We start from the raw sequence: 20,638 nt of genomic DNA on the forward strand, positions 1-20,638 counted from the left end.
TGCCTCTCAGGATGAATTCTTCATGTCTTTCAGCTGACTCTATCAAATTCTTCCCCTCCCACTCCCTCAACCCCGGTATAATCGGCATACAATGTTGCATTTGTTTCAGGTGTACAAACAGCGATTCTGCATTCAGATACGTGGTGAAATGACTAGCACAGTAAGTCTAGTTAGCATCTTTCACTATACAAAGTTAATACAGTATTACTGAATATATTCCCCATGCTGCAATTTATGTCCCCACCATCTACTTATTTTATAACTGGAAGTTTGTACCTCTTGATGCCCTTCACCCACTTTGCTCCCCCGCCACAACCCTCCTCTCTGGTAACCACCAGTCTGTTCTCTGTTTTTATCAGCCTGGATTTTGTTTTATGCTGTTTGCTTCTTTTGTTATTTTTTGTTTCTTAGACTCAACATGTAAAGAAATCGTGTGGTATTTGTCTTTCTCAGTTTGACTTATTTCACTTGGCATAATACCTTAAGGTCCATCCATGTTGTTGTAGATGGGAAGATTCCATTATTTTTTATGGCTGAGTGGTATTCCATTGTACATATATTACATGGTCATTATGCATTCATCCATTGATGGACACAGGTTGCTTCTGTATCTCGGCTGTTGGAAATAATGTTATAATGAACATAGGGATGCACATATCTTTTTGAACTAGTGTTTGCATTATCTTCAGATAGATACTCAGTAGTGGAATTGCTGGATCACGTGGTAGTTCTGTTTTTAATTCCTCATGGAACCTCCATGCTGTTTTCCATAGTGGCTGCACCAGTACACATTCCCACCAACAGTATATGAGGGTTCCCTTTTCTCACATCCTCACTTGATAATTACACTTGTTATTTCTTGTCTTTTTTTTTTTTATAATAGCCTTTCTGACAAGTGGAAGGTAATATCTCATTATGGCTTTGATTTGCTATTCCCTGATAATTAGTGATATTGAGCATCTTTTCATGTGTCTGATGGCTATATATGTGTCCTCTTTGGAAAAATGTTTATTCAAATCCTCTCCTTTGAGGGGACCTGGGTGGCTCAGTCGGTTGAGCGTCCGACTTCAGCTCGGGTCATGATCTCGCAGTTGACGAGTTCGAGCCCCGCGTCGGGCTCTGTGGTGACAGCTCAGAGCCTGGAGCCTGCTTCGGATTCTGTGTCTCCCTCTGTCTCTGCCTTTCCCCTGCTCATGCTCTGTCTCTCTCTGTATCAAAAAGAAACATTAAACAAATTTTTTTAAATCCTCTTTCCATTTCTTAATCAGGCTGTTTTCATGTTGAGTTGTAGGAGTTCTTTATATATTTTGGATATTAACCCCTTATTAGATATATGATTTGTAAATATTTTCTCCTATTCAATAGGCTGCCTTTTCATTTTGTTCATGATTTCCTTTGCTGTGAAAAAGCTTTTTAGTTTGATATACTTCCAGTCATTTGCTTTTGCCTTTGTTCCCCTTGCCTTTGGAGTCATATCCAAAAAACATTGCTAAGAAAAATGTCAAGGAGCTTACTGCTGTGTTTTCTTCTAGGTGTTGTATGGTCTCAGGTCTTACATTCAAAATTTTAATCTATTTTGAGTTAATTTTTATGTATGGTGTAGGATGGTGGTTTCATTTCTTTCTTTGTTTTTTGTATGTGGCTGTCCAATTTTCACTATTTATTGAAGAGACTGTTCTTTCCCCATTGTATATTCTTGGTTCTTTTGTCATAAATTAATTGACCATGTATAGTAGGTTTTTTTCTGGACTCTCCATTCTATTCTGCTGATCAATGTATCTGTTTTTATGCCAATGCCATACTGTTTTAATTACTATAGCTTTGTAACATAGTTTGACATCAGGGGGTGTGATACCATCGGCTTTATTTCTTTTTCTCAAGATTGTTTCAGCTATTAAGGATATTTTATGGTTCCATATAGATTTGATAATTATTTGTTCTGGTTCTGTGAAAAATGCTGTTGGTAATTTGATAGTAATTGTATTGAATCTGTAGATTGCCTTGAGCAGTATGGACATTTTAGCAATATTAAATCCTCCAACCTATGAGCATGGAATATTTTTTCCATTCATTTGTGCATCTCCAGCTTCTATCATCAGTGTCTTACAGCTTTCAGGGTACAGGTCTTCCACCTCCTTGATTAAATTTATTCCCAGGTACTTTTATTCTTTTTGATGCAATTGTAAATGGGATTGTTCTTAATTTGTCTTTCTGAAATTTTGTTATTATATAGAAACGTGAGATTTTTGAATATTAATTTTGTATCTTGCAACTTTACCGAATTCATTTATTAGATCTAGCAGTTTTTTGGAGGTAGAGTCTTTAAGGTATTTTGTGTGTAGTATCGTGTTATCTGAAACTAGTGATATTTTTACTTCTTCTTTTCCAATTTGTATGCCTTTTTAAAATTTTTCTTGCCTGATTGTTGTGGCTAAGATGTCTAATACTTTACTGAAAAAAAGTGGGGATATAGGCATCGTTGTCTTATTCTTGATCATAGAGGAAAAACTTTTAAGTTTTCACCATTGAGTATGATATGTTGTATATGGCCCTTATTATGTTGCGGTATGTTCCCTAAATCGCACCTGTTGAGAATTTTTATCATAAATGGACATTGAATTTTGTCAAATGCTTTTACAGCATCTATTGAGATGATCATAAGCTTTTTATATTTTAATTTGTTAATATAGTGTATCACATTATTGTAGTTTTGGGCACCTGGGTGGCTCAGTCAGTTAAGCATCTGACTTCAGCTCAGGTCATGATCTCAAACTTTGTGAGTTTGAGCCCTGCATCAGGTCCTCTGCTATCAGCACAGAGCCCACTTCAGATCCTCTGTCTCCACCTCTCTCTGCCCACCCCCCTTCACTCATGTACTCTCTTTCCTTCTCTAAATTAAAAAATATATAAGTATTTTAAAAATAATAATTATTGCAGTTTTAGTTAATTTGACTACCTTTGTCTTTAAACCTTCATAATAGCTTTATAAGAGGTTAATCCACTATTTTACAAAATACTAGCCCTTTCCAGAAAGTGAGAATTTTATTTTTTTTATGTTTTCTTGTTATTAAGTAGTGCCATTACTTTTTAGCTTAAAGAAGTCCCCTTAACATTTCTCCTAAGGGCTGGGTTAGTAGTGATTAGCTTCTTTAACTTTTGCTTGTTTGGAAAACTATCTCTCGATTCTGAATGATACTCTTCCTGGGTAGAGTATTTTTCATTGAAATTTTTTTTTCTTTCAGCACTTCTTTAAAAATTTTTTTAATGTTTATTTTATTTAGTATTATTTTTTTATGATTTTTGGGAGAGAGAGAGAGAGAGCGAGCGAGCGAGCAGGGGAGGGGCAGAGAGAGAGTGAGACACGGAATCTGAAGCAGGTTCCAGGCTCTGAGCTGTCAGCACAGAGCCCAATGCAGGGCTTGAACTCGTGAACTGTGAGATCATGACCTGAGCCAAAGTCAGCTGCTTAACTGACTGAGCCACCCAGGTGCCCTTTGAATGTGTCATGCCACTGGGCTGTCAAGGTTTTGCTGAGAAATCTGCTGATAGTTTTATGGGACGTCCCTTGTATGTAACAATTTGCTTGTCTCTTACTGCTTTTAAGATTCTCTCTTTATCTTTAAATTTTGACATTTTAATTATAATGTGTCCTGAGGTGGATCTCTTTGGGTTCACCTTATTTGTAACTGTCTGGAATTTCTGGATCTGGAGTCTGTTTCTTTCCTTAAGTTAGGGAAGTTTTCGGCCATTTTTTTTTCAAGTAAGTTTTATGCCTTTTTTCTCTCTTTCTTTTTCTGACACCCTTATAATGTGAATTCCACTTGAGGTTGGAATTTTTTTAAATTCTTGTTTCTTTTTTTTTGCTTTGTCTGGGTGAGTTCCATTCCTTTATCTTCCAGCTCAATGACTCATTCTTCTACTTCATCCAGTCTGCTGTTGAACCCCTCTAGTATATTTTTTAGTTCAGTTATTATATTTTTTAGCTCTCTAATTTCCATTTGGTATTTTCTTACAGTTTCTATCCCTTTGTTGAAGTTCTCAGTGTGTTCATCCATTCTCTTCCACAGTTCAATGAGCATCTTTATGACCATAACTTTGAATTCTTCATCAGGTAGGTTACTTACCACTGAATCATTAAGGTCTTTTTTTCTGAGGTTTTTGTCTTGTTTTTTCACTTGGAACATATTTCTCTGTTTCCTCATTTTGTTTAACTCTCTGTGTTTGTTTCTATGTATTAGAGGAAGCAGCTTCTTCTCTCAGTCATAAATGAGTGAATGGCCTTGTGTAGGTGATGAAGCTTCTTGTTTAACCTTGTCCTAGCTCTTTGTTGTCTCTCAAACCTTTGTGATTGTCTTAACCAGCTGATTTTTTCTTGATATGTCTTTGTTGCTGAAGATGTGCCAAGACCTGTCATTGCTCCAAGTGTGGGTTGGAGGGGTAGTTTCATTTAGCACCGAGTTTCAAGCTGATTGGAAGCCAGACCCTCAGGTAGCATCTTTTAAAGAATGCAAATAAATGCTGTCCTGTGGAGCTTTAATCTTAATCCCTGCTGGCCTCCAGACCAGGTGATCTGAGGGTGTCCCTTTGGCCCATTTCTGAAGGTCCTGTCCAGCTGTAATGAGGCCAAAGGTATGCACAAAGATAGCATCTCCCTGCCTTCATTTACTAGGAGCATCTCCTTAGCCTCTAGATGTGTGGAAAAACTGATGCCTGTCCTTCAGGCTAAAGTTCCAGACTAAGTAAATAGGTCTTTGTCACAGGAAACCAGGGTTCCATTTCAATCTGCTGTCTTTGTGATGCCCTGGGGGTGGCGACCTGCCGAGAACTGTCTTTCTGATTGTTACATTCCCATGGAGTGCAGGAATGCCAGCCATCTTGGCCACCAGAGCCAGGTGATCAAGGGCTGTCCTTTGTGTGGCCTGCATGTGTCCACTGACTTTAGCAGGTCGGCTGGAAATTGTAGGGCGTGAAGCACACTTCCCAGCATCAGAGAGGCAACAGCAAAATGTCCTGACTGTGTGCACCTGCAAGTTTCAGGAATGCAGCAGGAGAATGCCTTGTCTGTGCAATTGGGCTGGCTTTAGGCTGAGAGTGGGAGAAGGTGTTTACACTCCCCAGCCCCAGGCAGAGAGGGGGAGAATGCTATGACTCTTTGTGCTTGCCTGCCCTAGCCAGGAAGCAGGGGAGTGCTACAGCCACCCACGGTCTCTGGTTTCAGCAAGGCAGTGGGATAATGCCAGGAGTGCTCACCCCCACTATCTTACCTGGGCCACGGGAGGGTGCTGCCTCTAAGCCCAGCCACCTGTGCTAGCTGGGTAGATGGAGTGTGCAAAAATGCTATTCCTTAGCACCTCCATCTCGGGGGAGTGTTTCAACTATTCCCTTTCCCTCCAGCAGGTGCTTTTCGATCAATAAATGAGCCCCCTTCCCATATGCTCTAGGCACTTTCAAACTGCTGGTTTGTTTTTTTGTTTTTTGGGTTTTTTTTTTTCCTGGATCTTGGGTTGGGTGAGACTGCACATGAACCCTTTAAAAGGGAAATTTCAGTTTCCTATAGTACTTTCGGTCCCTCAGACATCAGTCCTATTGGTTTTCTAAGCCAGATGTTTTGGGGCACCTCTCTGATGCAGACCCAAGAGACTGGGGTACCTTTTCTAGGACACCAACCCCCCACTTCTCTGGGAGAAGCACCACACTGGTGAGATCCCTCCCTACTGTGCATCCACTGTGGGGTTTTGATGAGACCATGTCTCTGCCTCCCCTGCCCATCTAGATGTGGTCTTTTTAAAAAATATTTATTTATGGTTGAGATAGAGTACGAGTGGGGAGAGGGGCTGACAGAGAAAGGGAACAGAGGATCCAAAGCAGGCTCTGTGCTGACAGCACAGAACCCAATGCAGGGCTTGAACCCACGAATCGTGAGATCATGACCTGAACTGAAGTCAGACACTTAACTGACTGAGCCACCCAGGCGCCCCTACACGTGGTCTTCTTGTCTTTGTTGTGGAGAAGTAGTTCGCGTAGTTTTCAGATCTTTTTCAGTGGACTTACTCCGTATGGAGCTGTAGATGTGGTGTGTCTGCGGGAAGAGGTAAATTAAGGGTCTTGCTACACCACCATCTTGCAGTGGTTCCCCTCAAATTCTCTTGATGACTTGAGGAAACCTTTAGGCTCTGGGCACAAACCCACTGGCTTATCTTCGGATTTGCCAGTCCTAAATCAGTGACTCCCCACTTCTCCTAGAAATGACAGTTCGGTATCCCCACATTACTTTAAGTAGGAAATGGCAGTTTTAGTATTCTAAAAAATTGGATATTTCTGTGGAAAGCTTTACTTTTTTTAAAGTTAAATATATTTTTACCTGTAAGTGGACCAATGCTTTATCATATGGTAGTTTATTTGGTTTTCCTTCTTGTTATGAAGGTGTTCTTATGCCCGATCTGCCCAGGACTAAAGCTTGGAAGCATTTGCCTTGTCTTCTGTGAGTGAGTGAGTGAGTGAGTGAGTGTGTGTGTGTGTGTGTGTGTGTCTTTGCATGGGTATATCTGTATATCTGGCAGCCTGTGTTATCTGGGATTATCATTCTCAGTTATTTCTCTTCCTTTCCCCTCTTTTGTCTCTGCCACTCAAACCAATTTCAGCCGTCCACCCGCTCTCATTTGGTATAATAGCCTCTCTTTTTGCCATCGTCTTGTCATGTTTGATTCGGCTGCACAAGGATTCTAAATTAGCCAAAACGTTTGCATGCTGGGCTCGCTCTGTTGCCACAATGTGCTGTGGAGCCACCACACCACTTGGTGCTGATATCGATGATTGCTCAGAAAAAACGAAGAAGTGGTTGGTGGCTGTTGTAAAACTCATTCATGCCAAGCTCCTTTTATACAACAGAGAGGGAAGAGGAGAGAGAGCGCCTGTTTTCCCTCTGCCTCGCTGGTCATCCCATTGTGCCGGTGCCAGGCTCCCGCCAGGAGATTACGGTCTTGCTAGGCCTATGATTGTAGAAATAAAAACAGTAAAAAAAATAAAACAAAATGACAAGAGATGTGCAGTTAAATTCAATGACTTACTGCTGATGGGTTTTAACTCACTTGTGAGAAAGGAACTTAATTTTCTTATTGTATTTTATTCTGTCCTCAAGTTTACTCGTTGGAGACCAACAGAATGGACTCTTGCCGTGTGAAGCTTAAAGGTATAACCCCCATAAAGGACAGTAGAGGAGAAGAAAGTTGTTGGTCTCTAAAGTGATTTGCTATTCATAGGGCTGAGGTGGGGGCTTCATGCTGTATAAAACTTGCCGGTTACTTTCATTATTTTTGTTAGTGTTGAAAATCAGTCCAGCGATAAAAATTTATTTTTTTATTAACTGTTCCAATTTTTCTTAAAATAGCATCACTGGCTGCTTCTCTCACCCTGCATAGGCAAGATCTAGAGTGCCCCAAATATTACATCTGTTTGGGAAGTAAATTTCTAATTCAGCATGTATATATGTGTGTATATATATTATATGTATACATATTATACACATATGTAATATATAATATACATACACATATACAATTATATGATATATATTCTGTTTGAGGTAGCATGAGTCTGTTATGCTAAGTCCACATGATTCTGGAGCAACAGGATTAAAAATGTAGAGGGGCACCTGGTTGGCTCAGTCGGTTAAGGGCCCACTCTGGATTTCAGCTCAAGTCATGATCACGCGGTTGGTGGGTTCAGGCCCTGCGTGGGGCTCCGCGCTGACAGTGCAGAGCCTGCTTGGGATACTCTCTCTCTCTCCCTTTCTCTCTGCCCCTCCCCCTGCAAATAAATAAATAAACATTTTTTTAATTAAAACATTTTTTAATGTTTATTTTTGAGAGAGAGGCAGAGAGACAGAGTGTGAGTGGGGAGGGGCAGAGAGAGAGGGAGACACAGAATCTGAAGCAGGCTCCAGGCTCCAAGCTGTCAACACAGAGCCCAACGCGGGGCTCCAGCTCACGGACTGTGAGATCGTGATCTGAGCCGAACTCAGACGCTTAACCGACTGAGCCACCCAGGCACCCCTTTTAAAAGTTCTCTATTAAAAAAAAAAAAGTAGAAACTTCATGATTTAAACAGTTATTTTGTTTGCAAAACATCAAAGAATTACTTTAAATTCCCTCATGAAATGTTGGAATATAAATATTATAGCCATATATTGTTTTCAGCTGTGTTTTCCTAGTTCACATGACTCCTGTTACTGGTACTTTGTAATTCTTTTAAAGGATTGGACATTATCATGCACTTCATCTTGCCACTTTTTTCCATTGTCAAGTTCAATAGAACTTGTGACATCTTCTCTCCTCTCCATCTCTGTTGAAACACGCCTCCCTGCCAAAGCTAATCCCAATCCTGCCTGGGTTCTGTGAGGTTTAACTTTATCAGTTGGTCCTCAACATGCTGAATTCCCCTAATTCCAGTGACCACTTTTCTACCATAGGAAAAAGAAAACAAGCAAAACAAACAAAAACGCTTCCCACTCTTGATAACTGCTCCAATAGTCGCCTTGCTTTTCTCACTTCCTTCACTATCAATTTTGCCATAAAAATGTTTTATGGACTGGTCTCCCCCAAATTGTCACAACCTGCTTGTGATTTCATGCTGCCTCATCACTGTCCTTCACTGCTGCCTCTGTGGGTCTCCGGTGACCTTCCAATCGTGGAATCCATTGATGTTGTCTGAGTCCCCCTATTGTTGAACACTCTGCTGTATTTAATGGCACTGCCTTGTATTTAACACTTTCTTGTTCCTCAGCTTACATGATCCTGTGCGTGCCTGAATTTCTCCCTGTTTTTTAGATGACATTTTGTCTCCATTGCTACCCACCTGCCAGCATCTGTCATTATCATTGTTCCACAAGTCGGGCTCCAAAGCTTACATCCGTACATGTAATACCTATTTGTACATTCCGGTTTCAAAGTGTCTTCTAATGTCCAGGAACCCTTCCAAATGCTGGCCAGAGCCACTTGGGTGTGCTGCCTGAAGCCCCACATACCCATTTTTCAGGCAGTTTTTCTTCTCTTCCTTCCAAGGTATCCCTTCCTGACCATCTGATTTTGTTAATGGTTCATGCTTTATTCCAACATCCACAGTGAATAAAACCTCCCGCGTCATCCAGTCTGTCTCTCCTCCTCATCTAGTTTTACAGCTTGCAAAATGCATTCACTGTGCAATATTTCATTTCGTCCTCATTGCGGTACTGTTCGTAGGACCTTGCTGCTTCATTTGTTCATTCTACGAATGAGGAGCTGGAAGCTCTTGGTCTCCTCTCAGCTTTGACATTCAGTGCCCCATTCCTTCTATTGCATAGAGAATAACTCCATAACATGACATTTGGGGCTCTTCCCAAGCCAGCCTCAGCATATGCACTCCTCATACTGTTAATGTTGACACTCGCTTGTTGTATAGAGCTATGAATGGGTAGCACAATGCTGGCAGGTTTTCTCCAGAAAAGTGTCTCAAGAACACTTTTTACATGAACGATGATGATATATAGCAGCCCGAGGGCAACTCTACTGAGTGAAATTGGTAATTGGATTAGCCACCTTGATTTAGACAGATTATCTTTCTCTCCCCTAAATTTAGCCTTAAGCAGTATCTACTGACTATTCCTTTAAAGAGGAGTAAAAAAAAAAAAAACAAAACAAAACAAAAAAAAGAACAGCAAAGGAAGGTATTAATTGGCCAGTTTTATGTGTCAAATTTTTCACAGAAGTGATAAGTCCAGATTTTGAAGAATGACCAAATTACCTACAAGTCGTAAAGTGTCAACATACAATAAAGCCTGCAGATCTACAAACAGACTCTCTTATAATTGTTATTAAAACAAAATAGCCTAGGGTGGTAATCATACCAGCAGCCTTGGAACTGGTTTTCAAATGCTATGGATCCTGTCATTGAATTTTTGTGACCAACTGGCTTTCCTCACCTGCTCTATGATCTCTGAATTACACATTTTCAAAATACTCTGTGATTAATATTTTTATAAAATTTGAAATGCAGCTTTTTTTGTTCTTTGGATAAAGCATCCAATTTTCCTAGCGAAAGGTCAATGCACAGTAATTTATTATTTATTTTGAGAGAGAGAAAATTATTTATTTTGAGAGAGAGAGAGAGCAGGGGAGGGACAGAAAGAGAGGGAGAGAGAGAATACCAAGCGGGCTCTGCTGACAGCACAGAGCCTGATGTGGGGCTCAATGGACCATGAAATCATGACCTGAGCTGAAATTAAGTGCTGGACTTGAATGGACCATGCCACCCAGCCGCCCCCAGGGGTAGTTTTTTGAGCACTTACTATGTACAAGGCATTCCATGAGACGAGTGAGGAGGTTTGGGCTGATCAGTTCTGGGGCTTCAGAGCAAAACGGTGGAGAATCGTGAACATGGGTCCCTAGTATAGTGTGAGTTTTACCGTAGTCATTGCCTTTCAGTGGCTCAGTTCTATTCCTTTGTTCAGTTGCTCTGCTAAATCTTGGTTGACAACCTACAGGAAAAAAAGTGAAATTAAATGAAAAAGTGAAGCTGATGGTGAAGGAAGTTTTAAAAAGGATATAACGAAATGAGAGAGCATCGTCTTCCGCCAGACTCTGGGTTTTCTGTCAGGTTAGTCGGGTTACTCATTAGCTAATATGGTCATTTTACAGAAGTAGCTGGCAGTTGTTACTTCCAGAGTTCCTACATATAAGATGCTCTGAGGCCCCGACTGTCTATTGAAAGGGTCATATGTATGATCCTGCAGCAGAATGACATTTCAGTAGGTAACTTGTTTCTCTCTTCATGGATTAGGAGAATAATGTTTATATTCTCCACCTGCCGGAGGAACCTGGCCAAAGCTAATAGTTAAAAGGAACTTTCCATTCAGCTTGGGAGCTTCAGTCCATGTTGAGCAAGAAGGCATCCCCCAAAATCTATATCATAATTGTCTTTTTGTCCATCTAATGTTTTACCTTTGCTAAAATGTAAAATGGGTGCCATTCTTGAGAGATGGTGGTGGCTTTAAAAATGGGAGGGAGGGGTAAAGGAAACAAATTAATCCAGATAATACTAAACACACAATGATAGTAACTGAGCCATTTTGCAGTGCTTGCTTGCAGAGACGATTGCACTGTCTTCTTTTGCATTAGTATATTACCGCTTGTACAGCCTGAGAGAGCCCAAAGGTGCCTATGGGCACCTCGAAGTCTCTGTATAGCAAAATAAAACATGAAAATTCATTTGCAGACACAGGCAACTCTCAGGTATCCACCCAGGCAAAAGAAACAACTTGGGTAAAAGAACAATGGATAATAATCTTCTAACTTTAAAAAAATGTGTAAAAAGGATAAATACACACGTGTGCACACACACACACACATACACACACACACATATAGACATATACGTACATACATACATATGCATATATATGTATATATATACACAGGTATATACATATATATGTATATATCTACACATGTATATACATATATATGTATATATCTATATATGACAAGTATCTTTACCATTTTGGGGGCTTATTTCTACCCCATCTCTGACCAAGCCTTACATTTAAAGACCCAAGAAAGCCTTATTAATAATAATGAGGCCTGGTTACCTTCAACCCATTGCTTGGAAAATTATTTGTAGATGATTAAGAACGCACTTTGTCCAAATGTGTATCATGTTGTAGTGGGTGAGAATGACCTAATAGCTTCATTATCTAATAGTTGATCTTTGGTCATTTCAAACGTATTTATTTCTATCAATATTTAGTAATAAAATTTACTCACTTTATTCTCCCTTTGTCTCTGTCTCTCTGTCTCTCTCTTTGTTGAATGAGGGACAGAAAAACCCTTGTTTTCCCCAGAGCTCTGTCTCCTCAGGCTTCATTTGGTAAAAGCAAGTTTAGATTAGATAATTTTAGTTCTTTGTGTGGAGCTATTTTTAAATGTAATTTTTGCTAATAATGCAATTAGTCGTGTCTTTTGCATAATTTGCAATACGGTGTTGAAGTTTAAAAAGCTTCATTTTATTTTAATTAACAACTGATCGGTAATAATAACCAAGCGCCTGCTAACATTACCAGCCTTAACTCTTAAAAAAGAAAAAAAAAAGCAGCAGACACATAACTCTTCCTCCTCCTTCCCCTCCCCTCTTTGAAATATTTAATAAGAGTGCCGTGTGTGAAATTACCCTGTTGGAGAGAACGGGAGCTGCGTTCCAATATAGATGGCAGTGGAAAATCACTCAAAACTGCATGATGCCCTCCCTCCCCCCGCTTTCTTGTCTTGCTCCCACTCTTTTCTAATTGTCTGTCCCATAGTTCAGTTGCGGGGGGTAGGAGCGGTCAGGGGTATTGTGACATTTCAGTTTACTGTTCTAACAATTCCTTTGCACATTCCATTAGCACATTATTTTTAGCTTCATAAAAGGGTTCCCCCCCCCACCCCCCCTGCTAACAATATCCTCGTATCTCCGATGATAATGCTATCTGAGGATTGAACTGTTATTTTTAAAAAAATCTATTCCCTAAGTTGACTCCTCATTGGCTCACTCCTTTCAGCATCCCTCCTGTCACACTTAGAAGTCTGCCCACAAATCCTCTCTGGAGGCGCGGCTCAAATGGAGCAGTAGAAAAAAAGTCCGAGAGAGGCTTGGAGCCGATATCCTACATCTTACAAGCCGCAGTTCCGAGGCTGCTGGGGGCCCTGAACTCCAGATGCTTGTATGAACAAGACTTCTGGCAGTCATTACCTCATAACTCCTCATAAGCTTACACCTGACAAGGCTCTCCAACCAAGAGGGCTGTGTTTTCCCTAATACATTCCTTTTTGAACCCACTTGTTAGTCAAGCGTTGTGCACACTAACTACAAAAAGGACCCTGTGTCTGGGGCATAAATTACTCTTCTGTGCCACTGTCTTCCAGCACCCCCCAGTTATGGATTACTTCGTTCTCGACTTGACAGGAACATAATTAGAACTGTTGATGAAATCTACCAAATTGTTCCTCCGTGGCCTCAGTGGTCAGGATATTTGGCTGCGTCGTATTTGTCACCGACGTGGAGGCTCTAAACACTTCATATTAACTATGTTATTAATGTGCTCATGAATTGGTAACACTTGAAGTGAGCCCGGCCCTAATGGCACCTTGCAATGAATACATTGTAGTGCCGCATTAAAAGTTTCAGCAGGGAGAAAATGCTAATAAAATCCCTGAGTGTATGTGTGTGTGTGTTTTCTGTCTGCGCCCCGTTGCTTTCATTTGAAGCATGGCCTTTTCTCAGGCCTTTGCGGATACCACGTTTTTTGTGTTATTGAGTTTGCTGAGATTTTAGTCACTGCTTAGTCCTGTAAATCCCCTAAAAGGTGAGAAGGCAGTGAAGTAGGATGGTTAAGAACGAGGCTTTTTGGAGTGTGTTCAAATCCTGACTTTCTCACTTATTAGCTATAGCTTCTTCAACTCATCCCTTAACCTTCCTATGCCTCGTTTTCCTCATCAGTAAAATGGGAATAGTGTAGTTGGAGAGAATTAAATGAAAGCGTCTCTGAAAGAATTTAGCAGTGTTTGGCTAGTGGTCAGTGAATGAATGGCCCAGTGACGATGGTGACGATGATGATGATGGTGATGGTGATGACCAACCCCAGCCCAACCCCTCCTGTCCTTGGAAATTTCTCCCTGTGTATGCACCTGTGTTCACGGCCATGCTCTGGTGTGGCAGGAACTCTGGCTTCAAGTAATGGTTCTTCAAGTAATGGTTATGGTATCAGAGAAAGAATAAACTTCACAGGTTAATACCATAAAGTCTGTTGATTGTATAGTGAACTCTATGGCCATTCTGTCAATGTGATTCATATTTACTGAGACAGCTTCGTCTTCTACTAAGTGTCATTTAATATATCTCTATTCCATTGGTTTTCCTCTCTTTATCAAGGACTTGAGCCCCTTTTCTGTGTGCCTATTACATAGGATGATTCTTAATGCTGCGTTTATATCCCTAACCAGGGCATACCAGGAGATGACAAATGTTCACGGAGTGGTATATATACCACGATCGGCTGTCATAAAAACAGGGTAGACAAAGACGATGGGTTAATAAGAGTAAGGATAAACAGTGTACCACTAGTGAGAGAACAGCATTCTTTACCTACCTATTCCAGCATCACTGAAAATGCAGTAGCAACATCACTGGCCACTGAAATACAGCCTTTGGTTTCACCTGTTAATTAGACATGAAAAAAATTAATTTCTTTATGACCAGTTTTCCATTTGGGGTTAATGCCCTGTGCCTAGGTTTTCTACTAGTAGAAAATGCAAATGCTGATACACGTAGAGACAACAAGCAATCCCTAAAACATTAGGGAGTTTGGGGTGTGTGTGTGTGTGTGTGCGCGCGCGCGTGTGTGCATGTGTACCTCCTCCACCCCCGAAAATAAATAGATAATTTTGTTGAGAGGGTATGTCTTCAACATTTATAAAGCATTTATTCTTGCTATGTACTTTAATAGTCCTCTGTGTAGGTACTATAAACATCCCCACGTGACAGATGTGAAAACATAGGTTAGGTAACATGACCCCCGTTGGCCACTGCATACCTTTTTTCTGGGAAAGATGCACTTTGCAGAAAAACCCAACCAATCAAACAGAAAACAGGTAAAAACATCCTTACATTAAGCTGTTTTCAGAGTTTTAAGCCCAAATCAACCAAACAAAACCGCAACTTGCTTTCTATCCTTAAATTTGCAGAATACAGATAAAAATTTGGCTTTGTAATAGAACTATTGTCAAGAATCAAAGAATCCTTTTCTTTCATAGCCAAGAGGGCTATAAGCATCCCAGCTACAGACCAACTCTCATTCCTTTGGGAAATAGCCCAAAAATTCAAACTCTGATTCTCTCTTGGGCCTGAGAGATGTGCCATCATTGCTAATTTCAACCAACAAAGACTTAAGGTTTAAGCAGAGAATAATGAGCAACAAAACAGTGGAAAATGATTCGTGTAAGCACAATAGTAGGGGCTAGGAATGTAAAGAGAATTCCAAAGTTCATGTTTTTTTTGATCATGTCCCCAGTTTTCAGCCTATGAAATATTGTCCATCTTTCAAGACCCTTCTTCAGTGCCACCTTATAGGTGAAGTCTTTCTTGCTTCTGGTTCTGTTTGGAATTAGCCTTCCCCTTCCCCAATTTCCCTTAGCATTTGACTTGTATTGTGCTTATTTATATGGATCTATTTGGTCCTACTTGATTGTGAGTGACCAGGTCTGATTTACTATTCATATTCTCCATACATCCAACCTGACACTGTAGACACAGTTGTATCCCCTTTTATTCAGTTATTCATTTGACCAATTGTTGCAACAGTATTGACAAAAAGTCAATTTAAGAAAGGCTAAGTGGTCAAATGGCTTATATAAATAAGTTCTATATTAAACAAGAGGGAAGAAAAATTATGGAGGGTTAGAGAATTTTAAGAAACTTCACCTCACCACAAGGAAATAGTATTATTCCTGCTTTATAGGTGAGGAAATGGGGAGGTTAAATTACTCCATATTGTGCAGTTAGTGAGGGTCAGAGCTAGGAGTTTTATCACAGCATTTCCCACAGTTACTATCAAATGATAGAAATCAAAAGAGAAACCAGAAATCATGGGATAAATACTATGTAACCACAGATCACATTTTAATAAGTTTAAAAAAACAGAACAGAATAAGGTGAATGTCTTAGTACAATAAGAAAGAGTATTTTAGAGACAGCTTTAAATAAAATCATCAGACCAGTACATCACCATGTTATATTTAATGTAACTTTTCCAGTAACGAGATAATGTATATCTACTGTAAAATATTTTGAGAATACAGGCCAACCTAAAGAAGAAAATGAAAAAGACCATAATTCCTTTATATACAGAATTTTACACTGTTATCGTTTGGTATAAATAATTCTTCTAAGGTTTTTTATGGTTGTAACCTGTAAATCTGAGCTCTATTTTTCTTTCCATTTTGAAGCAATCAATACTCCAATGTCAAAGTCTGTGACAGGCAGTGAGGGTCACTCTCCTTCTGATATAGCTGGGAAGGAGAAAAGAACTAAAATGCTCTCATGAAAATTCTGCCCCAGTTGTAGATACTGAAGGTTACTGACCAAGGGTTACTTGGTCAGTTGATCATTGCAGACCTCTCCAAGCCCTTCTAGAATGAAACTATGGAAAAATACAAAGGAATAATTTTAAGTTCCTTTCTGACCTAAGGACCAGAAGCAGTAATGGGGTCGTTATACTAAAGACTCTGGGATCCAACCTGAAATTGGAATTTATGCAGTAGGCCGTAAAATTAAGAGCTAGACCTATGGATTCAGAAGCGTTTGGTCCCTTACCCTCAGTTTTCTTATCTGTAAAATGGGATCAATAATACCCACCTTAATAGTATAAAGATGAAATTAAATTGAGAAACGTTTCTAAAACAATTTTCACATGATATCCAATAATATTCTAATACTCTAATAGCAGTATTATCACTAACCTCTACCTATCACCTGTCTTGACTTCTGAGCCAGGTGGTAAATTGGGCTCGATATAGCCGGCAAGCACAGATCACACAGCTAGGACTGAACACTCAAGGTCAGTAGGTGTGCCAGCATGTGTTATTCCACACCATGCATTTAATTCTGATACTACAGTTCGGTGTACTATTTGTTTACAAATCCAGATAAATGTGTTGTATTAGATTGTACTTTTAGCCATTGTGTGTTGACTCACTGATTGCACACCGTCTGTCTGTCTCTATGCACGTGTTTGTTTTTTCCTTAAACATTTGCTTAGATCATGGTGACTTGAGCACTTTATCATTAAAACTCAGCTTAAATTCAAAGTAACTCTACCTTCCGTCACCTTATGTGTCAACATGTAAGAGTATTTAGGTTCATCTTGCCGTTCCCCTAGTTTTGTTAATGAGGAAAATATAAGAAACTTGAGTGGGAATGTATGCTCCTGACTAGATGCTACAGAATCAACATTGATCGACTCTTCAACTCAGACAAGAGGTTGGCTTCATTGGTTGGGAAAGACTTGCCACAGAAGAGCTAATGGATTCTATTTGAGTCTGGGACTTGTAGTTGATAATGGGAGACCCATCTGCATAAGACTATACTTTCAGTGTTGGCCTGAAGATACTGTATCATTATGTTTCCAGAGGGTCCTTGGTAGGATGCTGGTGCCAAGGAGATCTATTACGTTAAGTCTTTCTCTATTGAAAAAGCTTCCTAGGGGTGCCTGTGTGGCTCAGTCGGTTGAGCATCCGACTTCGACTCAGGTCATAATCTTACAGTTGGTGGGTTCAAGCCTTGCATCGGGCTCTGTGCTGACAGCTTGACACCTGGAGCCTGCTTCCGATTCTGTGTCTCCTTCTCTTTCTGCTCCTTCCCTGCTTGTGTACTGTCTCTCTCTGTCTCTCAAAAATGAATAAATAAACATTAAAAAATAAGAAGCTTCCTAGAGTATAGGCAACCTCACTGAGGTCACATGCTATTTGGTTGCAGAGACTGGATTGAACCCAAAGATGCTTAGCTCTACTGACTGTATACTTCCAACATCAATAGGAACCAAACTGACTTGTCTCATCTTGTCTCACTCTTTATCAGCTTATTTGTCTTGCATTAAATATAACTTGGAATCCACCATCCCTGATTTTCAGGCTATCTGTTCCTTCTTCCAGTCTCTGAAATGTTGCTAGCAAATTTGGAGGCCTCATTTCCCTTATGATAACACATTGCATTTGCAAAGCTCCTCACACTATGTCTTTGCATTACCCTATTGGACACTCAGCATGAGTATTAATTCCCATGTTTTACTATTTTCTTTTTTCAAGGGGAACATCTAAGCAGTATTCAGATTTATAACCAGTAGGGGTGGAGCTCGTTCCCACATACTCTTCTTCCGAGGCTCATGCCAAGGATTTCTCCATTCAAACCTTGCCTTACTGGGCAGGAAGATGGCACAAGAAGGACTTGTCTCTAGGCCCAGAGCTTTTGGAACTGACGTGTAGGGGTAACTTTGCCCACACTTTCTGCATACCTTGTCATGTGTTAGGGAAGAGGGCCTATCATGATTGCTATCGTGATTTTCATGGTGTGGGTCCAAGACATGATGATAAAGTCAGGCTTTTATAAGAAGCAGTCAAATGGATCAAGTTATCAAGGATAGACCTCCAGGCCACTGTGAAAAATTCTGTAGGCTCTTGATTGCCTAATCTTAGTACAATCTCTGTCTTCAAGCACGGCCACATGCAAACAGACATTGAATATATTTTATTTTTTTAATGTTTTTTTTTATTATTATTTTTAAGAGAGAGAGGTTGGGGGTTGGGGGAGGGCAGGCACAGAGAACAAGACTCAGAATCTGAAGCAGGCTCCAGGATCTGAGCTGTCAACACAGAGCCTGATGCGGGGCTCGAACCCACTGACCTCGAGATTATGACCTGAACCGAAGTCAGATGCTTAACCAACTGAGGCACCCAGGTGCCCTGGATATATGCTTTTAAAACCTTATTCTTCATTTAGTAAGTTGGGGCAGGTAGACTGTAAAGTCAGCATGCTTCGTGGTTTGTTACTTACCGTCTTCATTTCACAGGCAAAAATGTGCTACTATGCATCATCATAAGACTCTAGTTTGGTAAATCGTTGTGAGCCTTCAGCACTCCTTATCTGGGGCAGATGCCAGTGGATGCTTGTGTTTGAAATGATGACTCACAGTTAATCATTATAAGAAATAGGCTTCCCACTTCATAAACTCTAGGCAAGACTGTTTTCTTTGCTAAACATTTAAATTGCTCAGCCATTTTATGCATTAAAACCCAATTATAACTTAGTATGTTGGAGAATTTCAAACACTATTCCCTGCAGCATCTGTGCCTAAGACTGCATTTTATCATTCAGTTGTTCAAACTCTCTCTAATACATGCTTTTACATATATAAAAAATAAATAAAAATAAATAAATAACATAAAAGAGAAGAAAAAGGACTTTAAAACACAGAGAGGCATGTGACAAGACCTTGGCATTGCTCCCTAACATGGCAGTCCTCGAGGAATATGGGGCAAAGAATATTGCTTCCCAGTTTCACTGGACTTTGCTGCACTGTTAGGTGTGCATCTGGTTCTGTCCAGAAAAGGGATAAAGAGGAGAAATGTCTTGCTGTTGGGAGGCTATCCCCGTGTCCTGTAGAGCTCCAGTCAGCCCCATTCTGTGAAGGGTGTGTACAACACTAACATGTTTGTTGTGATGGAGGGCAGTGGATAAGTAGCAGAGGTTGTGAATATTACTTTAATGCTTTTTACTTTTTTTTTTTTTAAGCCTCCAGCACCCGGGTGTTCACAGGTAGCCTTCCATCAAAGTACTAACCAGGCCCCCAACGTGTTTAACTTTCCAGATCATACTAGACCCGGCATGTTGAAGGCGGTGGAGCCATAGGCAAAAGTCTGGCACGCTTCACAAATTTGTACATCATCCTTGCACAGAGGCCATGCTAATCTTCTCTGTATCCTCCAATTTTGGTATATGTGCTGCTGAAGTGCATACAACTGCTTTTTAAACTATAAGTTAGGAAATCCTAGTCCACTAGTTTTGCATTTTTCCTGAGAAGTCTCTTTTAGTCTAATGCCTTGAACCCCATAAAGGAAGCTTGCATTCCCACCAGAAATGTGGTGGCTACAACACTCCAGATGATTAGCAAGTTGGTTGGATTAGAAAACCTAAAAGTTCAGGAAGAGCTGAAAATCAACTTATTTGTCAACCTGGAAAAGAAAATGGAAATAAGATTAAGTGATTTGAATTTCTTAAAAAGGATGTGTTTTCTTTTGTGTTTTCCCTCCTGGCACTAGATCAAAGAAAGCCATATCCAAGTAACTGAAGTAAGATACAGAATTCCAAAGGGAAATAGCAAGAATGACTCTCCAGTATCTCCAGTGGGATCACGATATTAACATCTCCAAAACTCACCAGAGAGACATGCTGTTAGTTTCTTTCTCAACATAAAAGAAACAACACAAAGAAACCATTGTTACTATTTGGTAGTGTTTTTCTAGAACCCTATAGACCACAGTACTATAGCTCTTTCTCTAGCTACCAATATAAATCAATCAGATGATTTTATCATTGTAAATACATTAAATAATAAGAATAATTGGCTATTAGAATAGAAAGAGGTCTTTGCATTCAATCCTATTCCGACTTTTTACAGATCAAAGACGTGGTTCTCAGGGAGGGTTCATGAGTTATGCGCAGTCTTTCAGATAATGGGAACACTGGGACTGAAATAGAGGTATCTTGCTGTTAATCTAAGGTTCTCATTACAGGATTTCCCTGTGGAAATATCTTTGAGTTTAAGAATCAAGGAGTGAGGGAATCAAAAAGCTAGAAGGCTAAAATATGAGTTGAAGTCCCTCTTTCCCTTCTCAATGTGGGTAGACTCCTCTTCAGCCTCAACAACAATGAAAGAAAGCAAGCAAAACTAGATGGAAGCATTATATTTTGAACCTTGTCTCGGATCAGGATAGTACCTTCTACGTGGAGCCTTAGTTAAGATACATGTCTGAGCTGTATGCCCTCTTTGTCAATCTGGAAGATTGTATTAAGGTTCCAA

The 20,638-nt window shown here is 40.1% G+C and overlaps 1 protein-coding gene and 1 non-coding gene across 11 annotated transcripts in view; one reads left to right on the forward strand and one right to left on the reverse strand.

The window, feature by feature from the left end:
• The window catches only part of ESRRG (estrogen related receptor gamma), a 624,471-nt gene that overhangs the window by 281,159 nt on the left and 322,674 nt on the right, over positions 1 to 20,638 (forward strand). The window lies entirely within an intron of this gene.
• Positions 19,470 to 19,571, reverse strand: LOC113604014 (U6 spliceosomal RNA). Its single transcript, XR_003425829.1, has one exon. It is a non-coding gene; the product is annotated as a U6 spliceosomal RNA (small nuclear RNA).

The sequence above is a fragment of the Acinonyx jubatus genome, chromosome E4 (genome assembly GCF_027475565.1).
Source record: "Acinonyx jubatus isolate Ajub_Pintada_27869175 chromosome E4, VMU_Ajub_asm_v1.0, whole genome shotgun sequence".
NCBI lineage: Eukaryota > Metazoa > Chordata > Mammalia > Carnivora > Felidae > Acinonyx > Acinonyx jubatus.